This window comes from Natator depressus, chromosome 22 (assembly GCF_965152275.1).
Source record: "Natator depressus isolate rNatDep1 chromosome 22, rNatDep2.hap1, whole genome shotgun sequence".
Taxonomy (NCBI): domain Eukaryota; kingdom Metazoa; phylum Chordata; order Testudines; family Cheloniidae; genus Natator; species Natator depressus.
The window spans coordinates 18,970,446-18,991,168 of record NC_134255.1 but is presented as its reverse complement, the minus strand read 5'-3'; the positions used below and the strand labels follow the sequence as shown (position 1 = coordinate 18,991,168).

Below are 20,723 nucleotides of genomic sequence, written 5' to 3'. Positions count from 1 at the left end.
TCATCCCGTGACCTTGGGGCGCGGCCTACCCCAGCTGCAGGAGAAGTCGTAGAGAACAGTCTGCACTGCCAGCTCCCTGAGGAGGTGACAGGCGCATCAAGGCAGGAGACCCCAGTGGGGAGAGCCAGGCCAGCAGGGCCCACAGCCCTAACCTCTCCCCAACCCCTGCACCTTCTCCCCAAAAGCAGCTGCAGCCAGCTGCTAGCTCTTGGCTGCTGCTAGGCCAGAGGAAAGGCAGGCAGGGGGCCGGACTCTTGAATAGGAAGAGAGAGGAGGCCAGGATGGAATCATGCTTAGAGATTAACCCCTTCCCACCACAGCAGGCCACAGGATCGCAGTCATATCCACAGAGTCAGTGGGAGGTGAGGGGCAAGTGTCACACTGGGCCATGCTCTGGCACCTTCCATCGATCTGGGCATGGCAGCACCAAACCCACCCAGCTCCCATGAGCCAGGTACCCCCTTCACAAATGGGGGAACTCCAGCACTGAAAGGGAAAGTCACCACAGCAGTCTATAACAGGGCAGGAGATAGAACTCAGGAGTCCTGTCTCCCAGACTTGCCACCCCAGCTCTAACCATTAGGTGCCTGCCTCTCCTATCCCAGAGCCAGGACTAGAACCCAGGAGTCCTGACTCTCAGATTCTCCATATACATCCTTCAGCTTTAATCACTAGACTCCTCTCCCCTCCTCAAGCCAGGAATAGAATCCAGGAGTCCTGATTCCTCTCCCACCCCATTCTAACTACAAGACAAGTCCAGGTTTCCCACTCTCACACTAGCCTAGCAGGCCACCTCCTCCGACCCATAACCATGGAGATGCTATAATCCTTATAAGGGATTTTACTGCTTTCCAGAGGAGGGGGATACTGATCCCCCAGACCGCTCCACAAAGATTTGATACAATCTCCCCCATCCCAGTGCCCCGGTTGGAATCCTTGTGGGAGCCAGTGGCCGCTCCAAGGACCTGGCTACCTCTAAGCCTCTCCAAAGGGAACGCCCCAGTGCAAGAAGATAAGGAATTGGGGAGCCCCCCTCGGGGCATATTTCATGCTTCCTCCATGCCCCCCATCCCAGCCTCTCACCTCACCTCTTGGGAAGCCCCAGCACGAAGGGTGATTGCTGCCCTTCACAAGCAGACTCTGTTCTAGGAATGCTAGCAAAGGAGTGAGGCCCAGCCCAGCCGGGTGCCCCACCTCTGGCAGCAACAAGGCAGCCTTTCTTCTCTCACAGCAGCCTGTAAAACACTTCACTTGTTCCTGCCACGAAAAGAGGCGCAGGCTTCAAATGCCAAAGGGTCGGGCTCAGCTACCATGAAATAGCAACGGTCAACAGAAAAGCAGCCCCAGAGCCTTCACATACAGCACAGACCATGCTCACCCCTCACACTCCCCCATGAGATCACTCCCCCCTTGGCATCCACGGGGCTCATGTCTCCAGTTCCCACAGAAATCCCAACACAAAATGATTTAAAAAGTTAAGAAAAAGACCTCTGTTCTTTCCAGGAAGGGAAGAGGTGAGCATGGGAGGGGAAGCGCGGAGGAGGACTTTACCTCAGCGTAAGGAGGATGGGTGCACAGAGGCCACCCACAAAAATGAATTTCAGTCTTGCTCAGCTGGTGCCATTCAATCCTGACTCACAGCACCCCTGCTATTCCACCCCGGGCTTCCTCCTCCACAGCTCCGCCAATGCCCCTCAATTCCATCTCATAACCCCCCATACTGTTCCAGGACTAGACCTCCCCCCTCCCCGCACACGCCACAGCTCTGCCAAAGTCCCTCAATTTCAACTCATAGCCCCCCTACTGTTCCAGCACTGGGATCCTACACCCAGCTCTGCCAAAGCCCCTCATTTGGACATGAAAATTACAAATATTTGACAACTCAGGCTGGAGCTTGCACTCAAATGTCAGCTGCTGCTGTCGGATTCTTGTTGAGCTGAGCAGTCTCTGTAGCCTGGTCACAATACAGGGATGGGACAGTGAGCTGAAGCATCAGGTGGGACCAGTGGGGCCAACTGGCCTTGTGCTGAATCTCTCCTGCCCCTTTCTCTTGGGCTGGGGCTATCAGTGGCAGCACTCTGAAATGCAGTGGTAGGGCTGGGAGCCTAGTTTGGCTTCAGGAGGGTTGGGGAAGGAGGATTTTTTCTCCTGGGTGTCTCATCAACCCTTAGAGGTCATTCCATCCTTAGAGGTTTTTTAAGGCCCGGCTTGACAAAGCCCTGGCTGGGATGATTTAGTTGGTGTTGGTCCTGCTTTGAGCAGGGGATTGGACTAGTACCTCCTGAGGTCTCTTCCAAACCTAATCTTCTATGATCAAGTTTGTTTCCCTTTGAGATCCAGCTGGTCCATTCGACTTAGATGCTGCCTTCCAAAGTGCTCACCTTCCCTTCTTCTTGTGCATCGCTGCACGAGCCTCCAAATGGGGTCCCTTTGAGACACTATAGTAACTGCAGCTTTGTATAACTGTAACCCACCCCCAACCAAACAGAGGGGGATGCATATCACACCTCCAGCAGTCACACGTGGCCAAATCATTTCCCCTCTTTGTGCCTGAGTTTTCTTATGGAGATAATAACCCTGCCCTGCCTCCAAGGGCACTGTGAGCCTGGGTTAATTTATATTTATAAAGCACCTTGTAGATGGTACCTGCTGTTATCTTACTTAAAACCAACAAAACACAAGGGGAAGGAGCACCCATCTGTGCCCCATTTAGTTGTATCTGCAGCTACAGAGGGAAGGTCGGAATCAGTCTGCAAATACACCGAGAGTATGGAAGCCTGGGTGTGCCCAAGAACAGTATTTGGCCATGTGTACATCTATACACACCATATGGAAGCTGGACAATGTCTATCATCCTCTCTAACGGCTGAACGCAGGTGTGGCAGAGGGAATGCATAAGAGAAGGGGACTTGGGTAACCCACAAGGAGTTGCAGCACCCGATGTTACATGCCCTGAAATATAGCATCCCTGGCCTCTTTCTTCCCCCTACCCCCCATTCTCTTCAATGAGTCACTTGGAAGCAGTCAGAGCAGCTGAGTTAACAGGTACACCACACAGCATCCAGGCCCTGCATTCAACTTGGCTGTACATTCACTCCACATCTGTTAATGAGTTTAAGGCACCAAAGCTGCCACCCCATCCCAGTGAGCAATGGGCTGTTCTGCTTCCAGCCTGGGAATGTCGGAGGCGGGAGCATTGTCTTGGAGACAAACGTGGGTGGGAAGGGGACTTGCGCCAGGCAGCCCACAGTAACTAAATTGCACCAAGGGCCCAGATTGGCAAGAGCTAATATGGAGCTGGTGTCGCAAGGTCTGAAACACGCCATCAGGCCCAGTCCCTGTGAATAGCCTAACTCAGCCTGCACTCATCTCTGCAACAAGCTGAAACAGTCTGGTGCTCAGGAAAGCTTGGAGTTGACCCAGGCTCCCCACTCCACATTTCAGCATGTTGAGATGAGAGGGTTGGGAGGGCAGTTTGGCCCCAAAGCCTGGATTTGAATCCGCTGTTTGGGTCTGATCTCATCTCAAAGGCCGTGCTCCCCATTGCTGGGACTCCAGCTACAGTATTTGTTCTGATCCCCTCTTGGCACACAGCCAGCCATGTCATCACAGGTGCAAGGCCCAGTAGAGAGGCCAGCCTGCCCCAGAGGCTCCTTCCCCTCTTTCTTTTCTCCAATTGCTCCTTCTAGGCGGAAACGCCCCATACACTCTCCATCCCGAAGACTACACACAGTGGAGCACTGGTCACATGTTGCCAAGGCGACACAACACGCCTGGCAATAACAGTAACATAAATTAGCTCCAAGATAGTTACATTGGGAGACAGAATTCTCTGCCCCACCCACTGATCTCAGCTCCCCAGAGGAAATGAGCTCTCCTACTGGGGTCATTAAAGTATGCACAGCTGCCAGCTCCAGCCCTGAGCATTTCCTCAACTCCTCTTGCCATACTCCATACAGAGCAGTCAACCCCTCCCGCCCCCCAGCCCCACACAAATTCCATTTTGCCTGCCACACCAAGTATTGCTAGCCAGGGAGATTTGGAGTCAAAATAGGGACCTGCTTTTTAACACTATGGAAACATAAAGGACACAAAGGCAAACGGAGGCATCCAGAGGGGCAGAAAGAAACCATAAAGCAAGCGCTGCCTCCCCCATCACCCACTAGGGGCAGGTCTGGAAGGGGGTTTATTCAAATAGACTGGGCTCAGATGTTCAATTAAATAGGGTACCTAATACATGAAGAATCCTCAGCTAAGACAGCTAACACCTTACCACAACAGAACTTCCTGTCAAAGTAATGCTTAGGAACAAGACTGCAGTCTGCAAAGAATTAACTAGATAAATCTCTATTCTGCCTTTTTGCACCATGGAAGGCTTTGAGTTTAGGCAACCCAATACATCTCAGTCCCAATTCACAGCGCTTCTGCTATCCCTGCCCTATAGTCCCCCATGTTCATACAGTTCTGCTCCTGCCCCCAAATTCTGACCTGCAGCCCCCTGCTGGTATCCCAGTCCGGAGTCATGCCCTCCCCCCCAGATCAGCAGATGACCTCAATCCCAACCTACAGTCCTCCATGGTTCCCCACACATGCATACAATCCTGACTCGTAGCTCCCTGCTATCCCAGCTCTGCCTATGCCCCTCAATCCAAACTGCAGCATCCCACCCCACTCCCTTTCCCAGATAAAAGAAAACAAGGCTGAGGTTACTGATCTGTATTTTACAACAAATCTCAAGTGGCAGATATGACACACCAGTAGGCCCAAGGCAGCTCTGACCTGAACATCATTTATAAAGGTTGTTTGAATTCATTATATGGGAACAGGACAGTGCCCAGGTCCAATAAGAGAAGAGCAGCAGGGTGTTCTTCTACTGCCACCCACAGATACTCTGAGGAATCCCACCAAGCCAGAGCAGCAGCAGTGCTCACTTGCACCAGCCAAAACACCAGGGCATGAGGGGGGACACACTACATGAGAGTCCAACCACAGATATTTCCAGGTGCCACTGTTTTAAAGCTCAAACAGACATAACAAGGGAATTGAGACTATTTGCTGACCTGCCAAGCATTAGGCACCTGGTGACTCTCTCACTCTTGGCAGCATTGTCACACATCTTAGGTAAAGTATCACAAGGCAGGAAGAAGAAATTCCCCCAGGAAATGCTCTTAGGCCTCACAGAAGGTGCACTGGGCTGGAGCCAGGAGACCAGAGCTTCTGGTCCTGCCTCTTTTGGTGAGGGGTGTAAATATTACTGGCAGTTCACACCCCTCACTTCTGACAAAGAACGTGCCCGAGTTCTAAAAAGAGAAGTGCTGGAAACCCAGCACAGGGAACAGCTGAAATCAAGGCCCATTCAGCCATCTCAGCATTTTTACATGAGGATGGATGAAAAAGCAAGTGGACGTTTAAGAAGAAAATCCTCACACACAGCACAGAGCAGCTGGGCAGTTTCCTCTGGGGCAGACTGGCCATCGGGCTCAGGAACCCTCAAGCAGGAGGTGAACAGGGCAGAAAGAACATATCTGGCCATAGAGGAACCTCCCAGGCATGAGCATGGAAGATCAGGATTCCTATTGGTTGGTGTGGGCTTACCCATCAGCCATTACTCCCTGCCACAGAGGGGACAGCCAAGTTGAGACCTACCAGTACCAAATCAAAGGGAACCCCAGGATTGTGCATAGACATAGACAAGGATAAGGGGCAAAATATATAATCCCCACTTCACAGGGTCCCAGCCCTCATAGAATCATAGAAGATTAGGGTTGGAAGGGACCTCAGGAGATCATCTAGTCCAACCCTCTGCTCAAAGCAGGACCAATACCAAGTAAATCATCCCAGCCAGGCCTTTGTCAAGCTGGGCCTTAAAAACCTCTAAGGATGGAGATTCCACCACCTCCCTAGGTAACCCATTCCAGTGCTTCACCACCCTCCCAGTGAAATAGTTTTTCTTAATATCCAACCTAGACCTCCCCCACTGCAACTTGAGACCATTTCTCCTTGTTCTGTCATCTGCCACCACTGAGAACAGCCGAGCCCCTCCTCTTTGGAACCCCCCTTCAGGTAGTTGAAGGCTGCTATCAAATCCCCCCTCACTCTTCTCTTCTGCAGACTAAACAAGCCCAGTACTCTCAGCCTCTCCTCGTAAGTCGTGCCCCAGCCCCCTGATCATTTTTGTTGCCCTCTGCTGGTCTCTCTCCAATTTATCCACATCCTTTCTGTAGTGGGGGGCCCAAAACTGGACGCAATACACCAGATATGGCCTCACCAGAGCCCAAGAGAAGGGAATAATCACTTCCCTCGATTTGCTGGCAATGCTCCTACTAACGCAGCCCAATATGCCATTAGCCCTCTTGGCAACAAGGACACACTGCTGACTCATATCCAGCTTCTCATCCACTGTAATCCCCAGGTCCTTTTCTGCAGAACTGCTGCTTAGCCAGTCAGTCCTCAGCCTGTAGTGGTGCATGGGATTCTCCCGTCCTAAGTGCAGGACTCTGCACTTGTTCTTGTTGAACCTCATCAGATTTCTTTTGACCCAATCCTCCAATTTGTCTAGGTCACTCTGTACCCTATCCCTACCCTCCAGCGTTTCTACCTCTACTTAGTGTCATCTGCAAATTTGCTGAGAGTGCAATCAATCACATCATCCAGATCATTAATAAAGAACTTGAACAAAACCGCCCCAGGACCGACCCCTGGGGCACTCCGCTTGATACCGGCTGCCAACTAGACATCGAGCCGTTGAGCACCTGTTGAGCCCGACAATCTAGCCAGCTTTCTATCCACCTTATAGTCCATTCATCCAATCCATAGCTTTTTAACTTGCTGGCAAGAATACTGTAGGATACCATACCAAAAGCTTTGCTAAGGTCAAGATATATCACATCCGCTGCTTTTCCCATATCCACAGAGCCAGTTATCTCATCACAGAAGGCAATCAGGTTGGTCAGCATGACTTGCCCTTCGTGAATCCATGTTGACTGTTCCTGATCACCTTCCTTTCCTCCAAGTGCGTTCCATGCTCAAGTCATTCCTTCACTTGACTTGCCAATGGCTAAACAACCACAAGGACAGCAGCAGCTGGCAACAGTGGCCCACACAAGAGCCCTCCTGCCACACTCACACAGAAGTGACCATTCCCAAAGCACAGACACTAAGCCTAGTTAGGTTTCAGAGTAGTAGCCGTGTTAGTCTGTATCCGCAAAAAGAAAAGGAGTACTTGTGGCACCTTAGAGACTAACAAATTTATTTGAGCATAAGCTTTCGTGAGCTACAGCTCACTTCATCAGATGCCTAGTTAGTTAGCATCTCTCCATTTCACGGGCACAGAGAGAGGTGAAGCAAGTCAACACCAAAGCTGGGATTCCTGGCTCCTAACCCCTAGCCATCGGTCCATTCAGCCAAGATGCCTCCCCTTGTGTGTAGCTGGACTCTGAATAGCCATCTGCACTAAGCTGCCCAGGGACTCTAACCCATCTCTCAGAGAAGTGCGGAGGCTACAGGTCTGTAAGGACTCCCTTTCACTTTGGCTTTGCAACCCTCAGCTCCCTCCGCTTCCCGGGGAGAGGAGGCTGCATGCCAAAGATTTGCTGTTACAGATTATGGGAGAAAATGTCAGAAATGCAAGGAATTCTGCCAAAGCCATTTCCCTGGGACAGCACGAGCCCTGACTCAGGTAGGGGACAGAGCTCGGGCTGTTTGCAACAGCCTCTTTCGCACGCTCCCATTTAACCCGAGCAGCGCTGCCCGGGGGTAGGGGCATCTTACGAGTCCCGCGCTCCTGTCACCCCAGCCCAGAAAAGGGCTCCGGATTTAGAGGGGACATTTAGCCCGGCCACTCCGCTGGGCTCTCAGTCCCAGCACCTGGGCTGTCCACCCCCCAGCGGGCCAAACAGGGTCAGACCAGGTCACCTGGCCCAGCCCCCGCCCGGGCAGAGCCAGTGCCGGGCAGCGCCAACCCCCCGCCACCCGCGGTGCACACGCCACCTGCCCGGCCGCCGGGCCCCGCGGGGAGCAGAGCCCGGCCCGGCCCGGCCCGCACACAGCCCCCGGCGCCGACCCGAGGCGCAGCCGGCCGAGCCGGGCACCCGCCGCCGGCCGCCGGCCGCCCTCGGGCAACGCGCTCCGCCCCCGCCTCGCCCGGGCCCGCGGCCGCCCGGGGGGCCCGGCTCTCGGAGGGACGGAGCCCGCCCCCGGGCGCCCCTTACCTGGCCGGCCCGCGCTCCCCTCAGCGCAGCCGCTCGGCGCGCGCCGGCGACGCTCGGTCACCGGCCGCAGCGCGCGGGGAAACTGACCCCCGGCGGGCGGGGGCGGGCGCGCGCGGGACGCCGGCGGGAGGGAGCAGGAGGCGGGGGCAGCGCGGGGACCCCGGGCAGCGGAGGTGCGCTGCCGCCGTGCCCCGCCCCCCGCTGGCCCCGGCGAAAGGGAACAAAGGAACTGGCGGCGTTCACCCCCCCTCCCCGCCAAGTTGCTTCACGTCCTCTGCAGAAACCAAGGAGCTAAGCCTCGCACCCCGCTGCTGCTGGGGAAACTGAGGCAGGGCGAGGGGCGTGGACTTGCCTCAGGTCAGACGAGAGCGAGCCCCACTCCAGCACAGAACGCAGGGTTCCTGCCTCCCACACCGGTGCCACCCAACCCCCGTTCCTTCCTCCCCCCCGGTTAAAAATACTCCGTGGTCTGCACAACCCTGGAACTGCGGGCTTCACCCAGCAATTGGGGCTGGCGCTTGTAGCTTGGTGTAGTCAGTACTGTGGAGAGAACAAATCTGTGCATTTCTAGAGCACTTCCCAGCACAGGGACTCCAAGGCACTTTGCAAACATCAGCGCCTCCCCCGTGATGCTTCCAGGAGAAAAAACAGATTTAAAATTTTTATTAAACCTAATGTTAAAAAAATTACATAATACAGCCGTTAAGAAAAAAGAGTATCTGTACATTTGGGTATAGTGCTTAGACTATCCACAAATACAAAGTTTGTTTTTAGAGTCATACAATACATATAGTGCATAATTAGCAATAACCCAAATTTAACTGAATAGATTTAACAATACAGTTTAGATAGTGGAAGCCCAATACTCAGGTACACATCACTCATGAAAAGTTGTACAGAAATTTGGTTGTGGAAAGCAAAACATATCAAGGAGTGGCGATTGTCCCTCAGTAATTGAGAATTAGGTGGTTATCCATTACTACACAGAGAGCAGAAGAGACTTACCATAAAGATCCAGGGACTTGATTCAGGTTCCTATCTCATCCTCAGAAGTTACTAGTTCTGAGCACTTAGAATCATAGAATATCAGGGTTGGAAGGGACCTCAGGAGGTCATCTAGTCCAACCCCTTGCTCAAAGCAGGACCAATCCCCAATTAAATCATCCCAGCCAGGGCTTTGTCAAGCCTGACCTTAAAAACTTCTAAGGAAGGAGATTCCACCACCTCCCTAGGTAACGCATTCCAGTGCTTCACCACCCTCCTAGTGAAAAAGTTTTTCCTAATATCAAACCTACAGCAACTTGAGACCATTACTCCTTGCTCTGTCATCTGTTACCATGGAGAACAGTCTAGAGCCATCCTCTTTGGAACCCCCCTTCAGGTAGTTGAAAGCAGCTATCAAATCCCCCCTCATTCTTCTCTTCCGTAGACTAAACATCCCCAGTTCCCTCAGCCTCTCCTCATAACTCATGTGTTCCAGCCCCTAATCATTTTTGTCGCCCTCCGCTGGACTCTTTCCAATTTTTCCACATCCTTCTTGTAGTGTGGGGCCCAAAACTGGACACAGGACTCCAGATGAGGCCTCACCAGTGTCGAATAGAGGGGAATGATCACGGCCCTCCATCTGCTGGCAATGCCCCTACTTATACATCTCAAAATGCCATTGGCCTTCTTGGCAACAAGGGCACACTGTTGACTCATATCCAGCTTCTCATCCACTGTAACCCCTAGGTCCTTTTCTGCAGAACTGCTGCCGAGCCATTCGGTCCCTAGTCTGTAGCGGTGCATGGGATTCTTCCGTCCTAAGTGCAGGACTCTGCACTTGTCCTTGTTGAACCTCATCAGACTTCTTTTGGCCCAATCCTCCAATTTGTCTGGGTCCCTCTGTATCCTATCCCTACCCTCCAGCGTATTTACCTCTCCTCCCAGTTTAGCGTCATCTGCAAACTTGCTGAGGGTGCAATCCACACCATCCTCCAGATCATTTATGAAGATATTGAACAAAACCGGCCCCAGGGGCACTCCACTTGATACCAGCTGCCAACTAGACATGGAGCCATTGATCGCTACCCGTTGAGCCCGACAATCTAGCCAGCTTTCTACCCACCTTATAGTCCATTCATCCAGCCCATACTACTTTAACTTGCTGGCAAGAATACTGTGGGAGACCGTGTCAAAAGCTTTGCTAAAGTCAAGGAACAACACGTCCACTGCTTTCCCTTCATCCACAGAGCCAGTTATCTCGTCATAGAAGGCAATTAGATTAGTCAGGCATGACTTGCCCTTGGTGAATCCATGCTGACTGTTCCTGATCACTTTCCTCTCCTCTCCTCTAAGTGCTTCAGAAATGATTCCTTGAGGACCTGCTCCATGATTTTTCCAGGGACTGAGGTGAGGCTGACTGGCCTGTAGTTCCCAGGATCCTCCTTCTTCCCTTTTTTAAAGATGGGCACTACATTAGCCTTTTTCCAGTCGTCCGGGACCTCCCCTGATCGCCATGAGTTTTCAAAGATAACGGCCAATGGCTCCGCAATCACATCCGCCAACTCCTTTAGCACTCTCGGATGCAGCGCATCTAGCCCCATGGGCTTGTGCTCGTCCAGCTTTTCTAAATAGTCCCGAACCACTTCTTTCTCCACAGAGGGCTGGTCACCTCCTCCCCATGCTGTGCTGCCCAGTGCAGTAGTCTGGGAGCTGACCTTGTTTGTGAAGACAGAAGCAAAAAAAGCATTGAGTACATTAGCTTTTTCCACATCCTCTGTCACTAGGTTGCCTCCCTCATTCAGTAAGGGGCCCACACTTTCCTTGACTTTCTTCTTGTTGCTAACACACCTGAAGAAACCCTTCTTGTTACTCTTAATGTCTCTTGCTAGCTGCAACTCCAGGTGTGATTTGGCCTTCCTGATTTCACTCCTGCAAGCCCGAGCAATATTTTTATACTCATCCCTGGCCATTTGTCCAATCTTCCGCTTCTTGTAAGCTTCTTTTTTGTATTTAAGATCAGCAAGGATTTCACTGTGAAGCCAAGCCAGTCACCTGCTATATTGACTATCTTTCTACACATCGGGATGGTTTGTCCCTGTAACCTCAATAAGGATTCTTTAAAATACAGCCAGCTCTCTTGGACTCCTTTCCCCCTCATGTTATTCTCCCAGGGGATCTTGCCCATCAGCTCCCTGAGAGAGTCAAAGTCTGCTTTTCTGAAGTCCACGGTCCGTATTCTGCTGCTTTCCTTTCTTCCTTGTGTCAGGATCCTGAACTTGACCATCTCATGGTCACTGCCTCCCAGGTTCCCATCCACTTTTGCTTCCCCTACTAATTCTTCCTGGTTTGTGAGCAGCAGGTCAAGAAGAGCTCTGCCCCTAGTTGGTTCCTCCAGTACTTGCACCAGGAAATTGTCCCCTACACTTTCCAGAAACTTCCTGGATTGTCTGTGCACCGCTGTATTGCTCTCCCAGCAGATATCGGGGAGATTGAAGTCTCCCATGAGAACCAGGGCCTGCGATCTAGTAACTTCCGTGAGTTGCCGGAAGAAAGCCTCGTCCACCTCATCCCCCTGGTCCGGTGGTATATAGTAGACTCCCACTACGACATCACCCTTGTTGCTCACACTTCTAAACTTAATCCAGAGACTCTCAGGTTTTTCTGCAGTTTCATACTTGAGCTCTGAGCAGTCATACTGCTCTCTTACATACAGTGCAACTCCCCCACCTTTTCTGTCCTTCCTGAACAGCTTATATCCATCCATGACAGTACTCCAGTCATGTGAGTTATCCCACCAAGTCTCTATTATTCCAATCACGTCATAATTCCTTGACTTTGCCAGGACTTCCAGTTCTCCCTGCTTGTTTCCCAGGCTTCGTGCATTTGTGTATAGGCACTTGAGATAACCCGCTGATCGCCCGTCTTTCTCAGTATGAGGCAGGAGCCCTCCCCTCTCATGCACTCCTGCTCGTGCTTCCTCCCGGTATCCCACTTCCCCGCTTACCTCAGGACTTTGGTCTCCTTCCCCCGGTGAACCTAGTTTAAAGCCCTCCTCACTAGGTTAGCCAGCCTGCTTGCGAAGATGCTCTTCCCTCTCTTCGTTAGGTGGAGCCCGTCTCTGCCTAACACTCCTCCTTCTTGGAGCACCAACCCATGGTCAAAGAATCCAAAGCCTTCCCTCCGACACCACCTGTGTAGCCATTCGTTGACTTCCACGATTCGCCGGTCTCTACCCAGGCCTTTTCCTTCCACGTGGAGGATGGACGAGACCACCACTTGCGCCTCAAACTCCTTTATCCTTCTTCCCAGAGCCACGTAGTCTGCAGTGATCTGCTCAAGGTCATTCTTGGCAGTATCACTGGTGCCCACGTGGAGAAGCAGGAATGCAGTAAGGAACATCTGTCACACAACTTGCGATGTGTTCTTTCATCCTCTTCAGGGGAGAATTGTGAGGAGTGTGTAGTGGTTTGATAGGGTGTACAGCTGTAGGTACGTGCATATGCTGGTGTGTGTTTATAGAGATGTTTATCCTCTTGGAAGAGAACCAGAGTCTGGCTCCTACTTCACCCCCTCATACTTCTCCAACCCTTTCCTTTTAATGATAAAAAGGCAGATGGCAAAGAGTGTGAGGAGCTCTCCTACTGCTGCTGACCTAGACCTAGTTCCAAGAACAGACCTTACTTTCCTGGCAGCAAACTCCTTAGCTGAGCGCTGCCACGAAGACCCTCACTCACACAGGGTAGAGGGGGCATGTGGTAGTGATTTGCCTGGCCCATTCACAGACCAATCCGGGTCAGGTTTGTGAAGGTGTCTCTGAAAAGCCAGGAAGGGTGGGGAAAGGGAAGAGAGAAAAATCAAGGCATAGATTCCCACAATCTTGAGACAAACGCCCTTGAAATGCTCCTGGCCCTGCTTTCTCCTCTGAGTCACTGACGGGGGAGCTGGGCCTTTGAGCCATACCAAAGCTGTGCAGAGGGGAAACTTAGCCTGGCTAGATACAGAGCACTAAATCACTGCAGCCCAACAGGTCTTTAAGCTCAGCAGCTATTTCAGTGTCTAAAGACTGGAAGCCATGGAGTGAGCAAGACACAGCACTGTGCAGGAGCAGCTCAGGACAGGAAGAACTTCCAGGCACCCTAGTCAGATTCAGTCTGACAAATGACATGATGAAAGCACAATGCAATGCAGCCTGTAGCCTTAACTTCCAGTTCCCACAGTCACTGAGTAAACTGGACAATGCCACAGGACAACATCTGCAATCTATCAAGCCCTGCATTTTTAGTTATGCAACAGACTGTACAGCTGAGACACCCAAGAACTGGGGGATGAGAACAGGAAGGATGAGAACAGGCATGAGGGCAGATCTTTCAGACACTCCAGAGTTTCCTACAAGGGAGAGAAGTGGGCAGGGATACACCAGGACACACACTTGGGCCCTACCTGACACTGGGCTTTGGAAGCAGCATGAACCTGCAGTTCCAGCTAAATCAGTTCCAAACACATTTGGGCTGAACAGTATAAACTTGGTCAAACTAGTAGTTATTTTCAAAACCCACCAAGGGGACATACTGTGCATGGGGGCTGGTGAGGTTTTAGCTCTTCACCTCTATCTCTAGACGTAGAGCCCTCAACCATGTCAGAGCTCCAGCGTATTAGCACTAAACAAATGCATGGTAAATAACAGTCCCTATTCCCCACTGAGCTAACAATCTCGACATAATTGCTGGGTTAAAAAACAAACAAACAAAAAAACAGAGGATGTGGTAACAAACAGACTAGCTATACTCACAGTTCATAGGAGAGTTAAGCTAAATTACCCTGCTCCAGATAGCAGCAAAGCCAGCTGCTGTCCAAGAGAAGGGATAAACAGTCAGGGACTCTCTCCAAACACACTTCAAATTAAAACCAAATTCACTAAAAAAATAAATAGATCCATTTATAGTTTAAATTACATCAGTTCTTGGCCACCCAAACCCCTCTCCATTATAATGAAGCACCCTGACCTGGGAGCTCAGGAAATGTTTGGAACAAGACAGCTGAAATGTCAATGTTCAGTACAAGACCTCCCACTTTGTTAAATTTGCTCATCATTTTTTGCTTCCTGGTCCAGCACAAACACAGTTAGTTCAACGGCCCAGGTGTGTTCATGGAACTGGACAGGAAATGATTTTCAGAAATAGCAAGCTGGTGCCCATCTTCTTTAGAACTCTCTAAGCAGGGTCAGCGTAGGAGTTGAACTGGGCAGTGTCTGCAGAGATGTGTTTTGCTGAATGCTCAGCAATTAGTCAGTGGTTGTCTAGTCTTCTGTAGCCACATTCCAGGACACATGAAGCTAGGGATGTGTCTATATAAAGAACCAATGTCTTCCTAGTAATCCAATGCGCAGAAATGAGGAAGGACTATGGGATAAAAATAAAAGCAGCTTTTTCTTACAAAACAGTTTTGTACGCTCTATAAAGCTACCTTTGGCAGCAAAACTGTTCTGTTTCGCTGACAAAATAAAACCACCTTGATGAGAAGCATAGAGCTTTTTGTGGCAGAGTTAAAGCAACAAAAGCGTCAGTGTAGGTGCTGCTGTTTGTTATGTCGACATAACTGGCCTCCCCCAGTATCTCACAATGCCTGCTTTGTTCAGTGTTTTGAAGTTGGCTACCCTGCATCTAGCTACGCAGGCATGTGCCCTCCCCTTTCAAATCTCTGGGAAGTTCTGATATTTCTCAGCATGGAGTGCTCACAGAGCTGCTGAGGAGACAGCTCCTGGTAGCTGAGGAGGCTATGGGAGAACTCAGAGGGAATCACAGAACCATTAATGTAGAATGGGGGGGGGGCTGATATGGGGGGACGGCATCCCCCTCCCTCAGGATTGGTTGCTCAGGCAGCTGTGTCAATTTAAGAGACACCATGCGAACACTCTTCCCCCCTCCCTCCCCCAAAACACACAGTCTCTCTCACATATCTATTCCCCACACACACACAATCTCTCACTCACTTCCCCAGTCTGTCTCTCCCACCTCACACACACACGCCCTGTCACATACTCTCCCTTCCCCTTCTCCCCACCCCACTTTAGTTGAAAAGCAGCTGGCAATCTCATAGGATGCCCATGGAGCGATGGGATTGAGAAATCTACATCATAGGATGCTGTACCTGGCCCATGAGGCATTGCAAACCCTTCCCAAAGTACCCTATGCCCAGTTAGATAACTGCCATAGTGCATTGCTCTGTGTCAATGCAAGAGCTGCTAGTGTGGATGTGCTCTGCTGGAGCATAATGTAGACATGCAACAGTGGTTTAATGAAAGTGGCATAACTTTTGTTGACAAAACTCTGTAGTGTAGACAAAGCCTTAAAAGAGACACTTATTCTGGTATAAGAGTGTCTCCATACCAGAGGTGGCAACAACACTGTCAGTTTAAATTCACACCTTAGTTCATACAGAAAACACCTTTCCCATGTAGAGAGTGCCTGAGTTAACAGTAGGATTGGGATTGTGAGGGCACCAAAGCAACACTACGGCAGTCTACAGGCTAGGAGTTTGATTTATATCAGCTGAAGTTTTCCCACATCAGGATGTGAATAGCTGCCAGTAACTTCAGGGAAAATTACTGTACACTGCATCTGAAGACTAGAGCTGCAAGGCAGCAACTATGCTGCTGATAGTAAAGAGCCATCCCTAGCAGTGCAGAGACATCAGCTGGCATAGGCTTACCACACCATGGAACAGGTAAAGGAGAAGAGAAGGCTAGAAGCGACCCACAAAGTATTAAAAAGAAGGATGTACCATTTTTTACAGTGTTCTCTTGCATGATTTATTACCTTGGCAAAAAACAGGAAAGTGAAGTCTGCTGGGGGTCTCAGAAATGGGTACTTTGAGCACTCACATCTGAACTGAAGGGACGAAGTTGTGTAGCTTAAAGAGACATCTTTTCTCCGAAGCGCAGTAAAAGAAGCGTCAACAAAATACAAAGTGATTATAATAATTAAAAATCACTTCCCCTCAATCGCTGCAGCTTTCAATGTGGTCTCTGTCACAATTTCACTCATTCTCTAGTTACCACAGAATCTCCCAAGATAGACAAGATCTGAAGCACTAATCTAAAAGAAGAAGCAGAAAACACTGACAAAAACCTTTCAGCATCAAGCAGCAAAAAAAGACAAGCCTGATTCCTTCCCATCTCCCCAAGTCCTTTTTAAAGAGCAGTACCAGGAGCCAAGAAACCTAGGTTCCATTCCAAGGTCTTCCTGTGTCAGTTTCCCCATCTGTAAATTGGGATAATGCTTCCCTGTGGCAGAGGAGCATGGTGAAATGTAATTCATTACTATTAGTGAAGAAGAGCTTTGAGATGGGAACGGAAGGGGCTAGGAGAACGACAACACGTTCTCTGGGCTAGAGCTCTGCACGAGACTAGTGTAGAGACCTGCAGTAGGGCTGGGATCTCGCAACAGTGGGAGCAGGTGGGAGTAGGATTAAAAAACAATCCAGCGTAGGGCTCCACTCAGGGCAACTTCATCTTTTATCAGAGTTTGTTCTTTAACACACTTTCAAAATTCTAATTTATTCTCCACCTCACCGTTCCAGACTACTCTGCCATATTACCCACTCTTCACATAATACACCACGGTGAGAGTGAGGGAGGGGGAAGAGACAGTAGCATTCACCCTTGGACTATTTTACTTATCTTTCTTTTAAGGACTCTAGATAACATGTAGAGACCTATAGCAGATTCCAGTGAGGCAAGTGCTCCCCATTGGTCATGTGCTGCCTGTGTTACTGGAGACTAGGGAGACATGACGTTTTAAAAATATACAGCTACAGGTTTTTAGGGGAGCGGGTCTCCATGTCTACAGGGGACCAAGGCTTAGCTGAAAGGGAATGTAACTGTTGCTAGAGCTGTTAGGCACCTGCTAGAGGGTCTCCATATCCGCTTAACCCAACATTAAAACACCCGAATCCTCTTAATTTATTTGAATCATACTTTAAATGTATTCACTTGTGGAAGAAAATACATTTTTTTTAGGTTGGAATGCAACAAAATTAGAGACAGCTTTATTTTAGGCAATTGCCAGGGAAGAAATATAGCTGACAGAGTATTTTTGCTTCAGTTTTTTTAAAGTATAAACAATAAGCTATTAACATTTATATTTTTTATGGAATGCATCAATTAAAAAACATTTGCAATTTATGTTATGTTATGCTTATTTTTGTTTGATTTTTGTTTTTATAATATTTGTAAGGTTAGGTTACATTGATTTTGTTTTTTATTTGCTATAGACAGTTTGCTTTTTTAAGTTTTGCATTATGAGATTTTAGAGTTAGCTTGACTGTGCTTTGTTTTGATATAACTGAGGGGCTCATAGTTAAATTTTTTAATTTTTGTTTTTATATTTTTTTTTGTGTGGTCCTCAGCACAACTAACATTTTAAAATTTTTAATTGCATTATGCTTTGTATTTTTGTTTTTCGTTTAAAAGGATTAGGACTATTTTTATAAATTTTAGCTGGATATAATGATAATGCATGATTAGTATGAATATGAAAGGCATTTTTGCTATTACGTTCTTTATAACAACATTTTTATACTAAACAAAAGCAAGATAAGCATTACTGTTTTTATTGTAACAATATGCTGGGGTTGATTTATTGCTTTAGTTATATAGCACATTACATTATAATTAATACATAAAGTAGACATTTTATAGGCTGTATGAAAAGCATGTTTTTTAATTTGATATCTGTTTTGTAGCAAATGGATTTGACCCTGTAAATTAGAAATTTTTTGAACTTTTAGTAGAAGTGAACGCAAATTTTGGAGTTGATTGGGTATTAAACTGGTTAAAATAAAAGAAATTTGAAACCTAAGATTTAATTGAAGGGTTTTATTTTGCTGGCTAATATATAAAGTGATGTTCTGTGGTCACGGTGAGGTTAAAATGCATGTTTAGCAAAGTAGTGGCCTTTACATACACACAGATATTAACAACTTGGAATAGTAACTGTTTTGTTAGGGTGGTTTTTTGTTTTATACCTTTTTAACAGACCTTGTTAAACGCTGTGACAACTTTTTTTTGCTTTAATTTTTTTACACATTGAAGCTGAAGGGGTTTCAAAGGCTAAAATGTTTATTGATTTTAAATTTAAATATTGGGTGTTATTTTAGGAGCACTAACAATAAAATGGCTAGGCACATTAGGTGGTCTAATTTTTTAGATATTATGGTGAATACTTTAGTTTTATATGCATTTTTTTTATGAACCCGGCAGGATTTGGTATGTGGGAGCCCATACCTCTTTGACCGGCCCATAAGCTTGGAAGGAGCACCGTGAGTACTTGCACATTTATTTTGAAAATTTTTAAGTATGTTTTTATGGCCACAAATTAGATGGTACTTTTGAAGCACTAGTAAGGTCAGTGGGCCAAGCCTGATGTTTAAGATTATTTTGAATGGCCATTAGCTGGTTATTTAGGAAATACTGAATTTCTGAACATGCTAGGTTTTATTGCAATTTTTAATAGGGGTTATTTGGTGGAGAAAAGGTAGGCGCATCAGGGTTTGGGAAAGGGGGTGGGTGATTCTGAGGAAGTTGGTTTGGGCGTTTATTTTTTTAATGCTTTACCTGGCCACAGTAGTGGCACACAGTATTGGGGGGGAGGGGGGGGAGATATGGGGGACCTTTGTTGTTGTTGTTGTGTTTTTGCCCACTTTTACTACCCCATGATCTTTGGATTGGTAAGTTTGTAGCTGCAAAGCTAAAAGTTTTGTTTTTGTGTTTTTTGCTTTAGACAAGCTGTACAGTGATTGGCAACCGTTATTAATTTAGAAAGAGGTTTTGTTTGCCAGCTAATACAAATAGTTTTAGCTGCTGCTGAACCTTTGGCAAAAGTCCCTGAACAAAAGCAGCTCTCACTGCTTCCTTGGCATTGTTAACGGGCCGGGCTATTCCCAAATGCTGTTTAAACACCTTAGTTAGCCTATTTAAGTAATTAGCAGGGGACTTGCCCTTATTTTGTTTACAGCTGTCAATTTTTGTTTGTTTTTTGGGGACAAATTTCCGGAATGGCAGTTACTAAACTTTTTTTTAGCTTGAGTTAGGTTAGCTTTTTGTTCGGGATTAGTAGGGGGCCACTGGGCTTTAGCAAGTAGTTGTTGTTGCACTTTAGAGGGTATAACCGCTTGCAAAAGTTGGTTGATGTTAGCCCATGATGGATTATAACATTGAATTACTGTTTGGAGGTGATTGGATTTTTTTGTATATTAGGGAATTTTTTAAACCAGATTTTTAGGTGTCCAAAGGGCGTGCACTGTAACCAAATTGTTTTTATTTTTAGGCAGTTGTTTTAAGGGAGCCTGGAATAGTGCTGACTAGTTTAATTGATTTTTGGTACAGTTGGCGATTGAGTTTAGTGAGATACCGGTGGAATCGGGAACAGCCCCCACCCCATCAAGGCTGGGCAGTAAAGCAGGAGACTTCCCTTCCCTCCCCACTCCCCCCCGAAAGAACGGCTGGCGAAGCTGGTGCTTGTATTAGCACTGAAGATGCTGCATTTTGAACTGATGATGAGGAAATAACTTGTAGGGGAGAAGCAGGAGGCGATGGCTGCCTTTGTAAAACACTACTGCCTGCTTGTAAATTATTAGGCTGCAAAACATGCTGCAGGGGAAGAAGGCGCTACCGGCTGCCGAACAGCACTAAAAAAATTCATAATATTTTTGGCTGGTTTTTTTCTTTTTGCTTTTAAGATTTAATTAATTGGGGATACAAGGGAGCCGAGGGAGTTGAAGTTGCTGCTCGGGCTGGGAAACAGCCAGATGCTTTACTCCTGGTTTTTAACTTTTGCATCTGTGTTTTTAATTTTTTGGGGGAGTCTTTTAGACTCCGCACCCAAGATTCATGGAGTCTCTTTGTAGCTTTGTTTTTTTTTTAAACTAATAAACAAACTGTTTTTACTGCCCATGAGGGATTTTTGGTGACACAAGAGCGCCTTTGAGGCGGACAATTTTAATTAAATTGAAGGTATCTTTTAGTGGGAATTGTTTAGATGAATTATTACACGTGTAAAAAATTTCATTTTTTTAAGTACTTACAAGTTTTAGGACTATAATGCACAAACACAGAATAAGCAGGTGTACTTTTTGGTGGAGCAGGGACAGTTTTGGACTGATTTTTACCTATTTTTTTAAAAAAAAGTTTGCCCTGCCCGCTGCAGCAGCTTACAAACTAAAAAAAACCACCATACTATTTAAAAAATTCTTCCTATAAAAATAAAGATGTTTACAAACCTTTTACATCTTTTTTTGGCAGAGCGTTGGCTAGTTGCCACTTACTTTTAATCGCTTTTAGTGAGATGTCATACCAGTCAGTGGCTCATAAGTGTGGGAGAAAGGGACAAGAAGGATAAAGGCACCAACCCTAGATCCAGGCAGGGAGCTTGACAGGCGATGCCCTGCAGAGACAACCCCCTTAGTTAGGATTTTTTACCGATTTACTGAGGTGCGGTCCATCGGGCTTGCATTAGAGACGGCCCTGATCAC

The 20,723-nt window shown here is 48.0% G+C and overlaps 1 long non-coding RNA gene across 1 annotated transcript in view; it reads left to right on the top strand.

Annotated features, from left to right (window-relative positions):
- Positions 1-7,567: 7,567 nt before the first annotated feature.
- LOC141976058 (uncharacterized) overlaps positions 7,568-20,723 on the top strand; it is a 14,278-nt gene continuing 1,122 nt past the window's right edge. The window contains exons 1-2 of the long non-coding RNA XR_012636055.1: positions 7,568-7,678; positions 18,454-18,512. This is a non-coding gene — a long non-coding RNA (uncharacterized LOC141976058). The remainder of the gene's footprint in view (positions 7,679-18,453; positions 18,513-20,723) is intronic.